Genomic DNA, 7138 nt, shown 5'->3' on the forward strand with positions numbered 1-7138 from the left:
ATAATCATATTAAAAACAAATTGTCCTCTCGTCCATGGTATATCGAAAATTATAGGTTTCCACCAACTTTGTTTTTTGTTACAGCAGTTGTACGGGTGGTTGCGATTTTTTGTTTCTTTTTGCATTTTTGATCATTAACCTTCATCAGTGTTGTCTCAGATGGTGGGCAACATGACCGACCGCCTAGACCCATCTTTTAAAATCTAATAATTTTATTAAACACAAATCGTCCTCTCACTGAGGTATAGAGAAAATCATAGGTTTCATCCAACTTTGTTTTTCGTTACGGGTTGTAAATTTTTTTCTTCTTTTTGCAATTTTAATCATTGACCTCGGTGGGAAACTTGGGCGTCCGTCTAGAGTCCATCTTTCCAAGGGGCCTATAGATTTTGTTTTGATGAATGAATAAGGAAATTATCGGAAGTATAAAAATAAAAATGAAGATGGGAACGACGCCAAAATTGGGAAACCAAAAGAAATTGCAAATCGAATCGTGTATAGGACCCTATAGAAGCAAGAGATTATGCAGTGTTGTCCAATACCTGTTTACAAAAATTATAAATCAATGGTTTTTGTTCTTAAAGGTTGCTCTTAAATTTTTACATCTCCATTTTGAATTAATAGATTATCTAAGGTTCAAAACAAATAACTTTCATGCTTATCAAACCATTCCAATGAACTTGTTTATCAAATTAAAAGATTGGAAATGTGTGGTAAACATGCATGTTTTTAACTGAAATGATTAGTTTTGAGTTTCTTCTATAATCACGGGTTTTGTTTAAAGTTGGGTAGACCATTAGTTGAAAAGGATAAACTGTTGGGAATATTAACATCAAGCACACTATCTAAAGGTAGCGGAAACAATCAAGAGATTTGTCTAAGTGCACATGCATCCTATAATATAGGTTTTACTGGTTTTAGGATCGTACTTCAAAAATCAACAAAAGAAAAAACTACTAACCTCTTTATTTCTTGATTGTGATCTCGTAGCTACCAGTTCATTGCTATGGATGAAGGATCCAACGTAGCACCCTTCTAATGGAATCAGACCCAAAATACCAAAAGCAAAAGGATGCAACCCAAACTAGGAAATATAAGAAATTCTCCAACCCTTAGGAGAGAGGTTGAGAATTCGATTATGGAGAGAGAGAGAGAGAGAGAGAGAGAGAGAGAGAGAGAGAGAGAGAGAGAGAGTATAGAAGATTTTAGAGAGGGAAATTAGTTCTCAAACGTATTACCCCTAGCAGTCTATTTATAGGTTGCATATAGAATCCTAGAATGATTCAAAATCTTAAGGTTAATCCTTATTTGATTCAAACCTACCTTATCCTTATCAGGAATTCTACCAAAATCGCTAATATCGATGTCTCCAAGAGCTTATGGAATATTCCAATAAATCTTATGGATTAAAGTGATGGGTTTTGTAGGTTACAAAACAAAAGATTTACGCTGCGGAATCATAAAACTATTTTATGGGTACACGCAACCTATAGATCTATGAAATTTTGTCATTATAGAAACATACTATGAAAACTAATATAACATATGTGTTATCGAAAATCACAAAGATTAGAATGAAGACCTTTAAGTATTATCGAAAATACTCAACCTTGATCCTCAAGTGTTTCCTGGAATGCTAGCACTAATAGTATGGATACCTCTAATGGCTCACACCCAATACTCTATAAACCTATCATGATTTGGAGAGAGAATGAAGGAAGGGTTTTCAATTTCTTGCTTGTAACATGTAACGACTGTCGAATTTCGGTCGAAGGCAATCCATCAATCCCAGTGAACGTTTCTAGGACTAGATCAAATAAATTATATCATGGTGTTTATTTGGAAAATTTTTAACGAAGGGAATATCCATATTTTCAATACTCATGCACGACTATATATACCCGTATTTATAAATATGTATATGGGTTAGAAGAGAATTTAGAAAATCCAAATTTATTAATTATCAAAGTCGATACACCCTAATATTATGAAACTCGAAATTTATATATATATATATATATATATATATATATATATATATATATATATATATATATATTAGATAAAATGTGTAACAAGATTCAACATATATATATATATATATATATATATATATATATATATATATATATATATATATATATATAATTCAAATAATATGAAGTTACTACATATGTGAATAACGAGATTTTGAATTGAAAATACGTGTATATATATATATATATATATATATATATATATATATATATATATATATATATATATGACAAACTTGAAATCTTTGTAAGTTGTGTATATATATTTAACAAACTTTTCAAGATCTTTGTACCCTTCAAGCCTAACACTCAAGATATGAATGGTACACAAGAAGTCAGTCACAAACCTTCCCCACCCTCACGTATTCTACCCTATGCAAACTAATATATGCCCTCCATATACTAGTATATATCATATGTACATAAAATTGTATGAAATGTGGGTGGATTGCCTTCAAATCTCCCAAATAGTTCTCAAAGGTATGATAATATTAACTTTAAAACATTTCTTGCATAGCAATTGGTCATAAACCCCACCGCCCACTCTCTGATTTTTGACTGATACTTCTCATACACACACACACACAATGTATACATACATACATGGGGCATGGAAGTAGTACACTCAAAATCTAATCCTAAATACCCTAATGTACATTTTCTTGATCTATGAATCTTCCAAAGATATGCATACGTGAGTGAGGGTACTAAACACATTCCTGACAAATCCCTCCACCCTACCTCATGATTTCACTCTTCATACACACATACATCACACATGCAAATATCTAAGGAAATATTTCATAGTACACTCATATCTTCCTTTGATTCAATTGTACAATGAAATCATAAAGAAAATATGGCTTTATATCCTTCTTCTACTGCAATATATCAAACTACAAATTTCATTCCTTTCACCTCCCATTCGAACTCTCTATCTCTCTCTCTCTCTCTCTCTCTCTCTCTCTCTCTCTCCCCCACATTGTTTATGTGATCGCCGGAGAATCCAAAAAGAGGCCGGAGGCTGCTGCCTCCGATCAAACCATCCAACCCTCCCCTCGTGTGTCGACTAGCAAATCTAAACACCCTCTGATCAGGTTCGATATCCGCTGAAACAACCCGGTCACAAGCAGCTCAGTGTCTTTGTTCACCGAATAAGAAATGTAGTCGAGCATCTTCCGACATCCCTCCTGTCTCTCCTATTTCGATTCCCAAGCAAATCCTTATTCATTTCCTGATTCATCCATCTAATTACAAGTGAGATTTATATTCCCTCTCGTCGATTTCAGCCTATAAACCCACCAAGAACAGCTACCGCCCGCCACCATGGCCGACGGAGTGTGCATCTCCGACGAGATGGTCCTGGTAATGATTTTCGGTCCTCAACAAACTCATATAGTTCCTTATTCTGTTATCTCTCTGTTTTGAGGTGTTTAGTTCGACTCCAAGGATTCCGGTACAATAGTCTCTTAGAACTCGGTCCCGTGAATTTCCGACACTTGCTGACTCTCGCATCAAATGTAAGTTTCTATGGCCCCTCTTTCCGAACTTTAAACCTTTGGGGGAGGATACATGTGTATTTGTTGCTAAATTGATAAATTTTGAAGTATGATTAAGTTATAATGTATCTTATTAACCTGATATATGTTTTAAAAACTTGTATATTAGTTAAATGTGAAACTATAGTTTACAAAACAATTGTAGAAGAATAAGTAATGAAATCATTCGCATGTTGTGAAAAATCATAAGATTATCGATAACTAGTTATATGTAGAGCTAATAATGCATAGATTATAACTGTATATGGGTTATATATATGAACTCATATTCATTGTCAAGTAAGTTGCATGTTTAATAAATGGGCATATTACATACTGAGTGCGTGAGCTTCAAGTCAATCTGAGCACGAAAATTATTATAATTAGCCATTACCCTAATACGACATTGAAATAAGATAGGTATGATAAATCCTAGAAGTTATTAATATTTCAAAATATCTTTTTCCTAAACATAAAATATTTATAATAACTTAGTGAACTACTAACAGGAAATCTATGACTAGGATACCTATGTACATTGTTAGAATCCACGTCATTCGGGTTTCCCTATATGCGTTGCGTTATTAGGTAAATCCAATACCACAAATCGCTAGTAGAAACCCTCCACTTTATAATTGTTAAAGCGCAAAGAACGACTAACGACATGTATAATGTCACACTATTGATCTTATATGGTTTGACCGCCCGCTTGGAGTTGCTAGGTACAACTAATGTCTGACGAGACGAATTTAGATGTTGACGTTAGTTTCATTAAACATTACCACGTGTTATAACGGGGTGAATGACCTTATCATGCCCTACTAAGGATCCGATGAAAAAAGTGTACTGTCACGAGTTCGGTTATAAGTTCATTATAAAATCTCAGAATTTTCCCAACATTGTATGGAATCAGAATAGTATCCACTCATGGATTAATTACCCTACGATTTGGATAAGAATTAAGGATAGTAAAAAGGATTTACCTTACTAATCTCCCATTGGTTTTCAAACTAACTAAAATAACAAACAATAATAATGATTAAGATATGACAATTTGGCACCTAAAATCTCATTAATTAATAGTTTTTATATGATTTACTTAGTAGGGGAATAAAAACTCTCGAGGTGGAAAATGGTCATTTTTATTTCTTGAAAAAGATAAAAATTTTCATTCTATACTTACCTCTTTACATGAAAATATATATATATTTCATTATAAAGATTCATGGAGTCAAAACCGTAGAACTCACCAACAAATTTGTTGACGTATCTTAACATGTATTCTCAAGAAATTAAGGTAGGAATCTACGCGAAGAGAATGGGACTATCACCTTGTGTTTTTGTTATAAATTATGTTTCATGTCCTCTTTTTGTGTCGCTGAAGATTTGCCGTGAATCATGTAATAAAGTATGATATAATTATGTCATATGTGGTCTAAAACTTTAAGTGGTTGTTTTAATGTTCAATATATGCTATGTTTGTGATATTCGCCTTACGTCACTCGCCTGGCGATTCCGCCGTCAGCTGGGGGTGTGACAGATTGGTATCAGAGCCTTACCTATAGCGAACTAGTATTTCCCTTAGGATATGCAACTATAGCCTAGGGAACGACATCCCTGATAAAGGTTTAAGTCCTCTAAACCTATAAACACACAAATATCATTAATAATAAGTAATATTAAACATCAAAACAAAGTAAGGGAGTTGTGTTATTAAACCACACAACAACATATAGCAAACGATAAAACTAACTTAAAACTCGAAATTTTAGATCAACTACTTAACTAAAATTTTATAGTATATATGTCGTGCCACGACTAAACCTAGCTTGCACACCTAAGTTTTATTATGGACCAATTTTAACTTAAGTGTAGTAGTCGATACATTAAAGTTTTGGAGATTTAAGGGCCATAAGATAAAAATATATGTATTGGTAACAAATCTATATCTGTATATGAGAATATGATTAAGATTTTTTTAATTAACAATTTTTTATATAGATAGGTACTTGCAAAAACAAGGATGGAGTCTCATACTCGCCCCCTCTACTGGTCGGAGACCCTTACTACCCCGATCAAGAGGCAAGGTATCAGTTGGTCACATCGGAGGACTCATAAGAGGAAGAAGAGCCCATGGAGGACCCATCTAAAGGTGAGGAGATTGAAGTGGAACCGGAGGAATCCGATCCTGATAAAGATGATGAGACCACTGTAGATAGTGAGCCCATGGAGGCCGCGGTGGTCCCTCCTCCCAGACCCTCACCTTCGAGCCCTTATAGAGACATCCTGAGAAGGACTAGGAAAACTCTCCAAACAGCTAGGAATACCACTTTTGGCTACAGAGGAATTCAGAACCCCCGACGTGGATTATACGAGGGCATGAGGAGGGGTCTGACAGACCCTGATTGGATCACTACATTCGTCGAGGACAAAATCTCTGGTGGAAGAATTACCACCCGATATGAGGATGGGCAGAGCTCAGGAGTGCGCCCTCCGCCTACTGATGATAGAGGATCCTTGGCCTTGTTATTTGAACGCACCATAAAACTGGAAAAGCAAGCGAGAGTGATGTCAAGTGAAATCAAGGTGCCTGAGAACAACACCACTCACATAGCATGGAGAGCATGAAGAATAGAGACCCAGCTGACCCAACACCAGAATACATCGACGAAGATGTGTGGACTACTCGACATAAAGGTTGATGCCAGGATGCAACAGGATACCCAAATGAAGGAAGTCGATCTCCAACCCCAAACAACCCTTATGAGGGTGGGAGCCAGTGAAGAGGAAATATTGGCCATTAATGGAAGGATGGATGTGATCAGGGTACAACTTGTTGAGCTCACAAGGGCATTAGATACCTACCTACGATTTGGATGAGTGGAAGGAGACATGCGGTGACTAGGATGAACGGGAGTATAGTATAACCCGTTGGATGCGCTGGTAGAAGAACATCTAGGATTAACTATGGAAGATTAGGAATGTAATGCTTTGTATGGTCAGGTTTTTAGGTAGGGATGATATAGCATGCGTATGTAACTCCTTGTAGATTTTGGGCCTTTGGGGCCATCTATGTAATAGTTAGTAGAATATTGTTTTCCCAAAAACCTTGAAAAATTATTGTAATGGTGGATGTAATCGTACTATGTAAAATATATTGAAGCCTATTATTTACTATGTTGGTGTCAAGCGAATGCTTGAATTTTTGACTGATGAAATTTTGTGAATAATGTAAAGGTTGCAATGAAATGCATAAAAACCAAATAATGTAATACTGAATTTAACGTCTAACAAAGTGCAACCGACTCATATCCCACTGTTAAATGTAATAGGTTAACCAACATGCCACCAAGAAGAAGAAGCACCAGGTTGTACCCTAACCTAATCTGGAAACAACAACTATAAGACCCAGAAGAGGATGACTAAGGCCAACAGATACCCCCGTGACACCTAAAGCAGTTCTTCCTACAACCGCGGCAAAATTAGAACAATTGATATCTGATCGACTCGTTGTTGCACTAGCACAACCAGAAACTGTTCGCAACGCCATCTCAGGAGCTGGTA

This window comes from Lactuca virosa, chromosome 1, assembly GCF_052849685.1.
Source record: "Lactuca virosa cultivar CGN04683 chromosome 1, Lactuca_virosa_CGN04683_v6, whole genome shotgun sequence".
NCBI classification, from domain to species: domain Eukaryota; kingdom Viridiplantae; phylum Streptophyta; class Magnoliopsida; order Asterales; family Asteraceae; genus Lactuca; species Lactuca virosa.